This window comes from Brassica rapa, chromosome A03 (genome assembly GCF_000309985.2).
Source record: "Brassica rapa cultivar Chiifu-401-42 chromosome A03, CAAS_Brap_v3.01, whole genome shotgun sequence".
NCBI lineage: Eukaryota > Viridiplantae > Streptophyta > Magnoliopsida > Brassicales > Brassicaceae > Brassica > Brassica rapa.
In genome coordinates this window covers 35,632,207-35,647,729 of record NC_024797.2, presented here as the reverse complement: position 1 = coordinate 35,647,729, position 15,523 = coordinate 35,632,207, and the positions used below count along the sequence as shown (strand labels likewise).

General features: G+C 42.3%; 1 non-coding gene across 1 annotated transcript; it reads right to left on the bottom strand.

Moving 5' to 3' along the window:
• Positions 1-12,964: 12,964 nt before the first annotated feature.
• On the bottom strand, positions 12,965-13,071 carry LOC117133127. Its single transcript, XR_004456968.1, has one exon. It is a non-coding gene; the product is annotated as a small nucleolar RNA R71 (small nucleolar RNA).
• Positions 13,072-15,523: the final 2,452 nt, after the last annotated feature.

The following is a 15,523-nucleotide window of genomic DNA, read 5'->3' as shown; positions in this document are numbered from 1 at the left end:
TTCTTTTGAATCCTCATCGAAACGCTTTTCGTTTAGTCTCAATCGCAGTTTCCGTTGAGATTTTACGACGAAAACAAGTAGGACTCTTCTTGGCTCGCTTCCACTCGCTACGTAGCGACCTGTCAGACCTTCACTCGTTACGTAGCGACCAGTAAGGCCTCAGAAAGGTCCTCATTTGGGTTCTATTTTGAATCCTCATCGAAACGCTTTTCGTTTCGTCTCAATCGGAGTTTCCGTTGAGATTTTACGACGAAAACAAGTAGGACTCTTCTTTGGTCGCTTCCACTCGCTACGTAGCGACCTGTTAGACCCTCACTCGCTACGTAGCAACCTGTAAGGCCTCAGAAAGGTCCTCCTTTGGGTTCTCTTTTGAATCCTCATCGAAACGCTTTTTTTGTCTCAATCGGAGTTTCCGTTGAGATTTTACGACGAAAAGAAGTAGGACTCTTCTTGGCTTGCAGCCACTCGCTACGTAGCGACCTGTCAGACCTTCACTCGCTATGTAGCGACCTGTAAGGCCTCAGAAAGGTCCTCCTTTGGGTTCTATTTTGAATCCTCATCGAAACGCTTTTCGTTTCGTCTCAATCGGAGTTTCCGTTGAGATTTTACGACGAAAACAAGTAGGACTCTTCTCGGCTTGCTTCCACTCGCTACGTAGCGACCTGTCAGACCTTCACTTTGTACAGAGCGACCTGTAAGGCCTCAGAAAGGTCCTCCTTTGGGTTCTCTTTTAAATCCTCATCGAAACGCTTTTTGTTTCGTCTCAATCGGAGTTTCCGTTGAGATTTTACGACGAAAACAAGTAGGACTCTTCTTGGCTTACTTTCACTCGCTACATAGCGACCTGTCAGACCCCCAGCTCGCTACATTGCGACCTGTCAGACCTCAAAAAGCTCCTCCTTTGTGTTCTCTTTTGAATCCCGATCGAAACGCTTTTCGTTTCGTTTCAATCGGAGTTTCAGTTGAGATTTTACGACAAAAACAAGTAAGACTCGTCTAAACTCCTTCGCTTTATCCTACTCGCCCTTACCTCCAGCTTTGTGTTCTCCTTCAAATCTCGATCGAAACGTCTCATGTTTCGGTCGGAGTTACCATTGAAACTTTACGACAAAAAAAAAAAAAACCGCAAAGACTTGTTTTCTTGCATGGATTCAGATTAATCGTAAAAAACGCAACGGTTAACTTAACACCGTAGCCGCCTCAACTATACGATTACGTTGAACCTTTTTACAAAAATTGACTTTGTATCTAAGGAGAAGATAACAGTCAACTTCGGAAGATAAATGTCAAGTTTCAAAGGATAAACACTAATATCGGAAATGGCGAACATACACGAGAAGAGGAAAGGGAAATGAGCAAGCAAAACTGAGAAGAGACAAAACTGCATCTTCGAGAGAACTAAGGTATTTCCGACTTGAAATTTTTGAAATCAGACTTGGAATTTTCGTAGGAAATTACTTTGAGGCGGCTATAGAACCTTAGGAATGTAAAACCTAGGCGGATAGTCTAGCGAACTAAGTTTTAAGCGATTTTTCCTGTCTTGATATATTGTTCCATAATTGTGCATCCAGATCTTGCAAACCGATCTAAACTCTCCGAAAATCGAGAAACGATCGCCACGCATATCAAGCTCGCTTAAAGAGAGAAAAAACTAGAGACATGAACGTCGTCTTAAAACTGATTCGTTTACGGAAATTTTCTCGGAACCGACATATTCCAAGTCGTCAACGTGGAAACAACCAAATCACAATCCAAGCATCGTCTATAAATCGTTCCGAATTATCGATTATTCCAAACCTCAGAAGAAGAAACGTACACAACCCTTCAAAGTATCGGTTCAACCATTTTCTTTCATAAAAAAAAAAAGAGGGAGTAGGTATGTATACTATACTCGTATAGTCTCAAACTTCAAAAACTTCTGCAAATCGTCAAGAATAGGCAAACGACAATCTAATATTCGTCTAAACGCTAGCAACATATCCAGACGATCATGAACATAAATCTCAAAGACTATACATCATTTTTTGTCGCAATCATGCATACAGAAAACCTGTACCAATATCAAACTGAAACTCGAAGATTAGCCAATGTATTGAAGCCCTTTCCGGCTTTAGAAAGCCAGTTTTGTTTTAAAATTTCTACGAGAAAATCACCAAAGCAATTCTTTCAGTTTCCGTTGAACCAAGCAAGTCATGGAAAAGCATCGAAAACATTTGCGACGAAGAAAACTCGAGAATAGATGTAGCATCATGCACATTAAAAGGAGCACTTTCCTCCCGATGGTTAGCTAGATCCACCTCTGGTTGACCAATTCGTTCAAGAAACGAATGTGTCACGAAAATCCTCTCAAAAAACCTATGAAAAACGTTCTGCGACTAGATCGTATTGAAATAAACTTCGGTAACACTCCAGAGTAACTCCAAGCAACTTTCGCCGAAGATCAAAATCACAGCAGAAACGTTCCTCGTAAAACCCGCAGAAACAACGCTACTTTTACATATGTATACATATCACTGATTTACAACCTTCGTAAAACCGGTTATATGATATGATAAATTATCGTATAGCCCACAGTCGGAAATCATATGATAAATTATTCGTAACGAAACTAAGTCGTAACAACTAAACGGTTAACGGAAAATCTAAACTTTTCGAAAATTGACCAAGTTCAATACGCTCCACAATTCACTTTAAGCCCGCAACGGTTTAACAATAATACGCAGCATGTAAGGAGAAATTCGTAACAAAGCTCCTATAGCTATACGAAACATCCTAAAAAAATGCACGAACTAGATCTCAGAAGGCCAACACTTCACAAAGCACTATGAAGGAAAACGCTTGTTCCCATGGACAAATTTACACGACACCTCAGTCATAATTCCTCGATCGCAACATGAACAACAATTTTGGCTGCGAACATTCGTAGTCAAACCAGAATGTTTCTCAAACGCAGGGCTAAGACTAAACCCTTGCAACATCACGAAGTATCTTCAAGCCCGCCAACATTTCAAGCACGAAACGTGGCATACGAAAGAATAACAAATCTTCAGCATCGCGAGACGTCGCAGACGCCTGAAGATTAGTTCTTCGACGAAATTTCCTTCCTCGATAAAACACCTTCATGGAAGACCAGACAGTCATACGCACTAACATCGTCTCAAAAAATATTCTTCGCGAAGACTCAAAATGGTAAATTTTTACCGTTAAGTTTGTTGCTGATCACAACAAACTCTTAACGTCCTAAACAGACTTAGCCATCTCGTAGAGATGACTCTCGTACATCCGACACAAGGATAATAGCGCTATAAAATAAACCCAAAATTTTTGGTCAGCACTTCCAGGAGGCTTAAAAATTATCCTTGGAGAGATGCTCGGTTCCAACCATACAAGTCGTATAAGCCGAGAACCTATCGCGGACTTTAAATCGGTATGGAATCATGATAAAACTGAAACGGGATACGTAAGTCGAATTAGTCATCGCACCCTATAAAACCAGGAGTAAACTTAGGTCTTGCCCTAAACCCAGCGCACTGGTCTTTAACATCTCGGGGCATAGTATCAAACACCCTGATACAGGATCCCAAATTTTGTCTCTTTGCCAATATTCGAGAATCTTCAGAAATTCCGCAAGTTAACACACTGCAGAAAACTCTCGAAACAGATTACGGATATAGCAGTTCACACAAAGTTAGATTACGAGGTGACAACTCGTAGTCTTCCTTCTACTCCCATACAAAATGCCATCGGCAGCAACACGCCTTATAACCGCTACATAAAGACTAGACCATAAAGGTCTCACTGGAAAACTAGTCATCAGAACCTTAACTCCAAGACAAACTACGAAAGGCTTGATCCCTTCAACAAGGGTATGTAGGCAGCCGTCATAAGGCACAGCCCCAATCTTATCGCATTCTACTTTTAGAAGAGCAAGAAGACCACTTACCACGGACCTTTTAAACCATTAATTCCGCCTAACTCACCTAACTTGCCTAACTTGCCAAGCCATTCGCTAGAACCTCACGCTAGAAGCTCATGGTTCTAACGAGCTGGGGGGCTAACTGTTGGGGTCAAAATCGGTCACGACGGAATCAATGTCTGAAAGTCCGTAAAAATCAGCATGAACGTTTTTACGAAAAGAAATCTTCGTAAAGAAATCTTTACGAAGAATCTCGCGGTAAAATCGTGTTCAAATCTCGATTGAATCAAATACCGGCTGACCCAAGGCAACAGACACGTATCTAAAACAAGCCACAGACGAGCTCGAGTATGGCAATTGGACCACAGACAAGCCAAGCACGATCGCTACGCAGCGACCAAGCATGCACACTGCTCGGTCGCTACGTAGCGACCGAGCGCACATCCCGCTTGGTCGCTACGTAGCGACCAAATTCGAGCCAAGCTCGGTCGCTACGTAGCGACCGAGCGTCCGTCCTGCTCGGTCGCTACGTAGTGACCGAGCTCTTCCGAAACATCGATACGACACCAGTCCATGCATTCTCGTCTATCCTTCAATGCTATCTCCCGAAGACAGTAGCGAACTCATGTCATGTTTTCCGCCATTCTAAGTCATCGATCAAACTTTGCGGTAAAAACCGCGGAAAGTTCGTTCTTTATCGAAAGAAGTCGTAATAAACGTTTCGAGTCAGAAGACGGCCCAAAGGGACCTAAGACACGACTCGAGGCCCATCTTACGATTTCTTAACCAAAAGCCCGTAAACCGTAAGACGGTTTACGCTTGGCGCTCAAGGAAGGATAAATTTCAAGTTTCCGCGGATAAACACTAAATTTTGAAGATAATTACGAAGATTGGAAAAAATGGAATATCTACATTTTATGCTATGACGACTTTAGGGCAGAAGAGTAAAAGCGTAAACCAACCTTGGAGCGAGTATATAAGGAGTCCTAGGCGAGAGGCATGGAGAGAGACTTTTTCAGAGCAAACTTAGCACTTAGAGCAATTAGGCAACTTTCTGTTTTTGTTATTTCGAGCTGCGACTCAATTAGGTTTAGCCGTCTTAGAGTTGCTAGAACTAGGAATCTCGCCGACAGCTCTCGAGCCCAGGCTTATACCTTGTTGTAAACGCTCATACGCAAATTCGGAATAAGACTTCTGTTTGCTCTCTTTTTACGATTTTTATACTTTGTCGTTGTTATCTCGTGTTATGATTGCTTAGCGTGTGGTATTAACAGATATCTGGGACCTTTGGGAAATTATGGTTTTCCTAGTTTCCTAATTTAGATGGAAATCGACAGTGTGAATTTTGGTTCCCACAATTTGTCGTAGTTTGTGTTCGGCCAAGAAGCAGCGTCTCGACTGTGTCTGGGATCCCCAGATTGTGGCAATTCCATTATGAGTCTGGAATTTGATGCCTAAGTGATAAGTCAACGGGACTGCTTTCATATCGTTCAGCCAAGGTGTGCCCATGATAACGTTGTAGATGGTTAGGTGGTCAACAACTGCGAAATCGACGATCTTTGTTACATCTTTTGCCACAACGGGCAGCTTGATCGACCCGAGATTCATAGATGTTGTGCCTTCGAAACCGATTAGCGGTTTGGGGGATGGTATGACTTCTCCTAGCTCAACGTTCATCCTTTTAAGGGTATCGCGGAAGATGACATTGACCGTGCTACCTGTGCCGATGAGAACTCTCGCGACCTCGAGGTCTCTTATCACGATATCGATTACGTGCGGATCGCAGTGGGGCTGATCGATCTCGCCGGCCTCTTATTCATCGAAAGTGATTGCTCCTTTCGGGAAGTCACTAGGTGCGAACCAGGTTAGCAAATTCACGCTCGTCTCAGCGTTGCGCTCGTAAGCTTTTGATGGCATAGATGGTATCGCTCCGGTACTGTGATCCTCCGATGATCATGTTGACCTGGCGGCGGCTATTATCGTTGTCTTTCGCGTCTTGTCTTCTTCCACGCTTTTCTCCTGGTTGGTTCCTTTGGAGAGATTTCTTTGTTTGAGGGGCCTTATCGTTTCTCGGAGGGCAGTCTGAATCGCGGATGAGGTCTTTCACACTAGTTACTTCGGCTAGTTACTTCGGCTAGTTCTCCTCTTCGATGATTATGTAGTCTGTGGCCTTATGGAGCGCGTCCTGAATCATACGCGGCTTGTCCAAGGTTATCCACTTCCTGAATTTTGACTTGTAACAGAGCGTTTTACGGAGTGCATCTACCGCTACTTTGTCGCTTATTCCACTGACTCTGGCCATGATGATCTTAAATCATTTTATGAGGTCGCGGAGAGCTTCACCCTCTCCCTGGAACATGCTCCAGAGATCGACATCGAAGGTTTCTCAGTTGATGAACATAGAGTACTGCTTGAGAAATTCCGAGGCGAGTTGGCGAAAGCTTCCGATGGAGTTTCGCTTCAAGCGAGAGAACCATTCGAGCGCTGCTTCTTGGAGGTTTTCGACGAAGAGGCGGCATTCGCCGGCATCCCTTTCTCTTTCTCTGAATTTGGCTCTCCCCATCGCTATCTGGAAAGCCTGCAGGTGTGCCCTTGGATCGGTCGTGCTGTCGTAAGGCCTTACCTTGATCTTTCCGGGGTCCGAAACCCTAGTTCCGGTGATGTGGGTAGTAAAGGGCGTTTTTCGAGATTCCTCGAGTAGCAGATCGATTTCGGGCGCGGTGCTAGTAGCGCGGTGAATCTGAGATTTCACCGCTCTGACTTCTGCAGCCGTTTTCCTGAGGTGATCGCGAAGATCACGGATCTGGGATTTCTCGCTAGCCGGTTTCCGATTTTGTCTTTGTTTGCTGCGAGTGTTCCGAGTCTGCTCCTCGGCCAGTTCTTCATGTTCGTCCCAAAAGATAGCTTCTTCCTCTTCGGTCATAGGATTATCGAACTGGGAATCATCTTTAGCCGCACGACATCTTGCTCGACGCGGATTTACATCTGCGTCTTCGTCCGTTGTTTCGGACTGACTGCTAGAATCGACACGTTCAACTTCTCCTTCTTCCTCGTCTTCCATGATAGGGGGAAGATCTCCCGGATTTTTCCGTGTTGGCGCAGGAGTGGGTTCGTCAGGATTATGCCCGGACGTTTTCCCCTGCGCGTTGTCGGACTGGACTGGTGATGCACCTCTGATCGTAGAACCCACGTCCTGCGTCTTACCGCCATGGACCAGATTGGTTCGGATGAACCTGGATAGTAGGCAAAGGGTCATCTTGACCAGATCGCATGGGAAATGGAGTCTTCGACTATCTTTAATACCAGATCGCATGAGAAATGGAGTCTTTGACTATCTTTATTATTTTCTAGTCAATCTTTGTTATTTCCTAGATATGTTTTTCCGCATTTCTTTATGTCTTTCTTTGACCACAAGTACTATAAATATGTAATCCCTTTCATGAAGTAATACAATCAATTTTTCCTTCTTCTTTTGAGTTTATACTCTTTGTTCTTTGTTTAGAACATTTTGAGTTTTCTTGGTGTGGTTAGCTCCAAGTTAAACGCCTCTTTCTTGTTGGACCGGTGCGTCACATCCGGCAACAGATCGAGTTTGCTTCCTTGTCGGACCTGTGAGTCATATCAGGCAACAATCAAGCACCCTGGTAGTATCATTGGGCCATCCGCAACCCTTTGTGTTACCGTTCATCCATCAGTTCTCGTTCCTTTCGGATCAAGTCCATATCTTTCCTTACCGGTCGAGTGTTCGTTCCTTAGGGCACATCAAGTGGTATCAGAGCCACTTTGGCTGGTTTGTTTTCATTTCATATTTTCATCTTCTCATCTCTCAACGATTTTCTTTTTTTTATTTCTTGTTGAATCCGGGCTGTTCCTTTACTTCCTTGTGATCGCCGGTTATTAAAAATAAAAAAAAAACAACAAAAAAAAGAGTAAAAGTTTTGGCTTGAATCACTTCTGAAGAGAAATCCAGGGGGAGTGGTGGAAGAGAATCCCTGCTGGCTGAAGAGAAACCCAACCTTAGGATAGTTAAGGCGGATCCATATCAAAATTATCTTCATCTTTCTTTCTCTTTTCTTTTTCCCACAAAAGTTTGTTTTGGGTTTTGATTGCTGAATTTTGACTTTCTATCATTCTTTGAACCAGTGGAAAGAACTCTGAGTGATCACCTAAAAATCGTGAGGTAAACACTTTGAGAGTGTGAGGATTTTTATTTGCTAACTGTTTTGTTAAGTGTTTTCAGGATGTTAGGACTTCTCAAGAAATCAAAACCACAAAAAAACGTTTATTTTCCTTTTAAAACCGTGTTAGAAAAAGAGCAAATGATTTTTAGAAATAAGAAACATTTTTCTTCTAATGGGTTTGATTTTGTGGAGAAACAAAGAAACCAAAGGAAAAGACAAAACAGGTTCGGTGACGATGAGAAGTGGCTCAGAAGTGGTGATCGTCCCTTCTCCAAAGCCAAGAGAAGCAACCGTATTGTGTTTGATCAGAATGAGCTTCAGACTTATGTCAGCTTGGAGAAGATGTTGCATAAGGCAATTCATGCTATCCGGCAACTCAAAAAGAAGGAAAATACCAACACTTCTCCTGCACCAAAACAACAAAATAATTTTTCTTCTCTTTCAAATTCTGATTTGAAAATTAATGTGTTGTGGAAGGAGGCTCATCTTGAAATCATGGGATTGGTTGATGCGATCAACACTGAAGCAGTCGTTTCAGTGAAGAAGAAAGAAGGTCTTCATCATGTGATCAATGAGGCTGGGACTGATGCAACGAAGAAGTCGCTTCTTGACAAACAACAGAGAGCCAGGAGTACGATCATACTGAGTGTCTCTGATCATGTTCTTCGTATGATCATAAAAGAGAAGACTGTGAAGGGAATGTTTCAGGTTTTGGATAATCTTTTACATGTCAAAGTCTCTGTAGAGTAGAATTCATCTAAAGCAGAAGCTGTATGGTTATGCTATGAGTTCGACTCAGTCGATAGACATGAATGTGGATGAGTTCTTGAAGATTATAGCTGATCTTGGGAATGTGGATGTGTTGATTTCTGATGAAGACCAGACAGTGATGTTGTTAATGGCTCGTCCTCGTCAGTTTGATGGTTTGAAGGATACTTTGAGATATAGTAAGTCATCACTTACGTTAACAGATGTGGTGACTGCTATAAAGTCGAAAGAACTTGAATCTGAGTTCCAGGTGAAGTCTCGAAAGAAGAGTTCAGAAGCTTTATTTGTTAAGGGGAAAAGAAACTCAAAGGGTTCAAAATATGAAGGCAAGTCTCAAGGTTCTGAAGGAAAGAATAAGTATGGGAAGGAGAAGAATAAACCAAAGAAGGTTTGTTGGTCTTGTGGAGAACAAGGACACTTCAAGATGCAGTGTCCAAAACAAGGAAATGATAATGGCCGAGGGAGCTATCAACATGGCGAGACTGCAATGGTTAATGGAAACGACGCTGTTTGAGTTGATATGTTGTATGTTGGTGAAGCTCTGAACATGACTGATTCGGATCTAGAAACTTTGTGGGTTATTGACTCATGATGTTCTTTTCACATAACTTGGAGGAAAGATAGCTTCATTGAACTTGATGAATTTGTGACTGACAATACTGTTAAAATGGACAATGATACGGTTTTAAGAGTAATGGGTCTCGGTTCAGTCAAGATTACTAATGAAGACAACTTTGTGGTAATCCTTACCAAGGTGAGATATATTCATGAGATGAAAAGGAATTTGATATCTCTTGGAACTATGGAAGCATTGGGATGTAGATACAGTTCAAGCGATGGTGTTTTAAAGATCACAAAGGATGAGAGAGTGGTGTTACAAGGAAGACGTCAGGAAACTCTTTATTTCTTATGTGAAAAAGGAAAGTCTACGGTTAGTAGTGCTTGCACCAGTGTAGTGAAGGAGGATGAAACAAGGTTGTGGCACAGTAGAATGGCTCATATGTGTCAGCGAGGACTAGATGTCTTGGTTAAAAGAGGACTGATGAACTGTAAGGAAGTGTCATCTCTCAAGTTTTGTGAAGACTGTATCTTTGGCAAGTCTCATAGGCTCAAGTTTCCAAAAGGAAAGCATACTTCTGTGAGTACTCTGGACTACATACATACTGATTTATGGGGATCGTCTTATGTGCCAAAGTCTCATGGAAGGTGTCAGTACTTTCTCGTATCATTGATGATCATAGCAGAAAAGTATGGATTGATTTTATCAAAGGGAAAGATGAAGCTTTCCAGAAGTTTGATGAATGGAAAATCATAGTTGAGAATCAGACTGGGAAGAAAATCAAGAAGCTAAGATCAGACGATGGTCTGGAGTTTTACAATTTCCAGTTTTACAATGTGTAGAGAGAATGGAATTGTGAGACACAAGACGATTGCATATACTCTGCAACAAAATGGTGTTGCAGAGAGGATGAATAGGTCAATCATGGATAAGGTTCGTAGCTTGTTGGTGAGTCTGGTTTCCTTAAAGAGTTTTGGGCTGAAGCTGGAACTACTGTTGTTCTTCTGATTAACAAGTCACCATCAAGTGCCATTGGAAATAAAATACCAGATGCTGTTTGGTATAAAATAGATGGATTAGATTATTCTTATCTGAAAAGATTTGGGTGTGTTGCTTATGTGCATACTGATGATGGAAAGTTGAATCCAAGGGCTACGAAAAGTATTTTCATTGGATATCCTATAGGAGTGAAAGGCTACATGATTTGGATTCTAGAAGAGGAAAGATGTATCATAAGTAGAAATGTAGTTTCCAGAGAAGACATTTTGTATAAGATGGTGACGAGGAAGAGTGTTGAGATCATTGATATTGATCAGACTGATGGAGTGGTGGAGCTTGAAGTAAACTCTGAAGAAAGGCAGCTAGCGACTGGTGGAGTTCTTGATTCGTCAGACTCATATGGGTGATACAAGAATTAATCAGAAGAAGAGGAGACTGATGAATCACCAATGTTAGAAGACTACTTACTAGCTCGAGACAGAGTAAGGAGGGAGATAAGTGATATCTTGCATATTTCCATTGTTTTATCCATCCACCCATGTGCATTTTGATCATATAGATTAGGATTTTGCCATGTTTAGGTTGCATTTTGCATACATGAGTCCTTATCAGGTATTGGAGTACCACATGGAGTTCTTGGAGACATTTGGGTGCATTTGGAGTTCAAAAGAAGTGTTTAAAGTGATCATCGGACGAGCAGCGTACTGGAGCGACCTCACTGGAGCGATGCCGTAAAGTCGCTGTGCCTTACCTCTCAGAGCGACCTCGTTGGAGCGACATCCTAAAGTCGCTCGCTCTTTTGACGAAACAGAGCTCAAAACTGGAGCCAGAGCGACCCCCTTGGGTCGCTCCCGAAAGCCGGAGCGACGTGCTGGAGCGACCACCCGAGGTCGCTGCGCGTCACCTATTTGCTCGAATTCATGTTTTCTCAAGGGCCTTTTTGTCATTTCATGATGCACGTTGTTATTTTCTAAACCTATGTTTTAATACTCTGTAAGCCACCAGGAGGAGATTATCTTTTGTTCTTAAGAAAATCACCAAAAACCTTTGGAAAGTCATCTCTTTGAATCAATTGATCAGTTTGTTATTGCAATTTTGTGTTCTTATATCTATTTTTATGTATTTCTCTACATGATTAATCTGAAATCCAACATGGGTTTAAGAGGAATCATAGAAATTAGTGAGTAATCACCTTTTGAATTCATGGGTTAGGGAGATTAAGGGTGATTAGGTTAGAGCTAGGATGTTTTAGTGTAGATCATTCCTATTTCCTTGCTAGTAGAGTATTCATAATGCATCCTCTGAGTTGGCCTCTCAGAAGTTGATCCTTAGGCATTTTCCACCCGAAAGGTGTTCGAGGAAATGCCCGAGACAACTCTTCTAAGCTTTTAGCATACTTTGCCAAAGACATTTGTTGTTAGAGGTGCTAAGATAGCCATTAGACTTGTTAGTAATGATTGCTTTCATATTATTCAACCAAAGACATTTGATGTTTGAAATGTGTTAGTAAATGAACATTCATCTAGACATAGAGTTTGTTTAGGATTGTGTCTAAGCTTAAGATTGATAGTTTGATTGATCGTTTGCCATCCTTAGTTCAAAACTTGATCACCCAAGGTCTAATCCCTATACCCATGAGTTCTCTTTTCTCATAGTCAAGAAAGTATCATTCAGTTATTGCTTTTTAGTTTTAGTCATAGTTGAAAACCCATCTAAATCATTGGTTGCACTTAGATTAAGTGAACACTTGCATTCTCGGTGCTTTGATATCTCTCAGAACTGGTTCGACAATATTTTATACTACATCATTTGTCTTAGGAGCCTTGAAAACTCCTAACATCAAATTGGCGCCGTCGCCAAATTCGGAGTAGATTTCAACATTGAAATTTAGTCAATTGCTTGAGACTAAGTCATTTTTATTTTCTTTTGTTACTGATTCTTCTTCACCTCCCTTTAATCTACAGGTGTATGAACTTGCGGAGAAGGGGTTCATCAAACCTAGTTCCACGAGCTGCAGACATCAGAGCTTTAGAGAGAGAGTGTGCTAAAAAGAGAAGAGAAGTAGAGCAACAGGCTCAATTGCAGAGATTGAACACTGATATGGGAGACATACCTCAGCATGATGCGGGCGTCAATGGCGCTAATAACAATGCTCCAGCAAACCAACAGCGAGCAGCTCGACCCATTGGCACTTACGACTGCCCCAACATTCATGGTCATAGATTAGGAATCCGAGCACCAGCTGTAGCAGCCAACAACTTTGAGATCAAATCAGGACTCCTCAATGTGATTGAGAACAACAAGTATCATGGCTTGGCTCTAGAGGATCCATTTGATCACTTGGACAGGTTTGACAGCTACTGTGGGTTGTCAAAAACCAATGGTGTGTCCGAAGATGCCTTAAAGCTCAAGCTATTCCCTTTCTCTTTGGGGGATAAGGCACGTCAGTGGGAGAAGTCTCTACCCAGAGACTCTATCACCACTTGGGATGACTGCAAGAAAGCTTTCTTGGAGAAGTTCTTCTCTACTTCAAGAACTGCTAAGCTGAGAAATGAGATTTCCAGTTTTCAAAAGAAGAACTTGGAAGGCTTCAGTGAAGCCTGGGAGAGATTCAAGGGCTACCAAGCTCAATGCCCGCACCATGGTTTCTCTAAGGAGAGTTTGCTGAGCACATTCTACCGTGGTGCTCTTCCTAAGTACAGGGCCAGACTGGATACAACTAGCAATGGGTTCTTCTTGGGGAGAACTGAGGAAGATGCAGAGGAGCTGGTTGACAACATGGTTAAGAGTGATGCAGTCTACAGTGGAGACCACGACAGAGGCAGTAGAACAGATGATAAGCAGACGAGGAAGGAGTTGAAGGCTCTACAGGATAAGATAGACATCCTCATTGCGGATAAAGCTATCCAAGAGCAGCTGCATTTTGTTGGTAACCCAAGCCAAGAGACACCAGCTGTTGTCCATGAAGTTGAGGGTTTGGAAGGTCAGGAAGAGTTGTGTTTCATCAACAACAATGGTAGCTGGTACAAAAAAAGAGCCCAACTTTCAGTACAACGACTACCAACAGAAATCCTATTCCAACAACCAACAGAGTGGTTATCAGCCTTGGAACAATCAGCAAGGCAGCTATCAGCCTCAGCAAAACTCTCCTCCTGGTTTCAACAATAAGGGCAGCCATTCTTCCCAACAACAATCTAATCCATCTACCTCTACTCCTCAAGTCAGCAGCACTGATGCCCTACTGAAACAAATCTTGGAGTCTCAGACAAGAAGTGAGAAGCATGTTGGTTATGAGTTGAAGAACCTTCACTCAAAGATTGATGGGAGCTACAATGAGCTCAACAACAAGTTCAGAGCTTTGGAGAACCAGTTTGCTGCCATGAACACTCAACAAAATCGCCAACAAGGTTCTCTACCTGGAAAATCTGAGCAAAACCCCAAGGAAACCATGAAAGATATCACTCTCAGGAGTGGTAAGGAGTTACCTCAGAGAGCTCTCATCTAGGATGCTGAGAAACAAAGTGAGGGGGTTGCCATCAACATAGATGATGAAGTGGTGATTGTTGATGAGAAGATCAATGACGAGATTTTGGAGAAGATAGTGGAAGCCAAAAGAAAAGGAAAGGTTGGAGAAGAGAAGAAAACAATTAAGGATGGTGAAGTTGTTACTCCAGTAAGTGAAAGTTCTTTTGTTCCTCCTGCCTATGAATCCAAGCTTCCATTCCCAGGTCGATTCAAGAGGCAGCTGCTAGAGAAGTACAAAGCTCTATTTGAAAAGAAAATGAGTGAAGTCCAGGTCACAATGCCCATTATTGATGCTTTCATGCTGATTCCTCAATACAGCAAGTTCCTGAAAGATGATGTAGCTGCAAAGAAGAAAGAGATGGAGGGCATGGTGATTCTCACTCATGAGTGCAGTGCCATCATCCAGAGGCTTGTTGTTCCAAAGAAGCTAGAAGATCCAGGATGCTTCACATTACCTTGTGCTCTTGGACCTATGGTATTTGATAGATGTCTGTGCGATTTGGGAGCTAGTGTCAGCTTGATGCCTCTATTTGTTGCTAAGAAGCTTGGTTTCACTCAGTACAAGAAGTGTAGACTTTCTCTGGTATTGGCTGATCGTTCAGTGAAGTACCCTGTGGGTATCTTGGAAGACCTCCCCGTGATGGTTGGAATCTATGAGATCCCTACAGACTTTGTGGTGCTTGAGATGGGTGAAGAAGCTCAAGATCCTTTAATTCTTGGAAGGCCTTTCTTAGCCACAGAAGGAGCTATTGTTAATGTGAAAGAAGGCAAGATTGATCTCCACTTGGGTAAAGGGCACATTCTCCATTTTGACATCAAGGAGGTAATGAGGAGGCCAACAGTTAAAGGGCAAGTGTTCTACATTGAAGAGATGGACGCCCTTGCTGATGAACTCCTTGAAGAGTTGTCACTAGAGGATCCTCTACAGCATGCTTTGACTATAGAGAGAGAGGTTGAGGTGATTGAAAACCTGGAGAGTACTGCCTATGGGATGATGATGGATTCACACCAGAGGTTTGTCAGTAAGGATCAGTACGAGGAGCTCCCACAGATGATTCACCAAGAAGTCCTAGTCACTCAACAAGAGAACATCCAGCAAGATGACTAGAGTGAGCTTAAGGCACCTAAAGTGGAGCTTAAACCTCTCCCCCATGGTGTAAGGTATGCATTCTTTGGCCCTAATGAAACTTATCCTGTCATTGTGAGTAGTGAACTTACTGAAACTGAGCTATCTGAACTTTTGAAAACACTTAAAAGATTTAGAAAAGCAATATGTTACTCACTGGATGACATCAAGGGAATACTCCCTCTTTGTGCATGCATATGATACATCTTGAGGATGAATCAATGACTTCTATCGAGCATTAAAGAAGGTTAAATCCTAACCTGAAGGATGTTGTAAAGAAAGAGATTCTTAAACTCTTAGATGCTGGTGTTATTTACCCCATCTCAGATTCTAAATGGGTATCACCTGTGCATGTTGTACCAAAGAAGGGTGGTATCACGGTGATTAAAAATGACAAGGATGAATTGATACCAGCAAGAACCATCACATGTCATAGAATGTGCATTGAT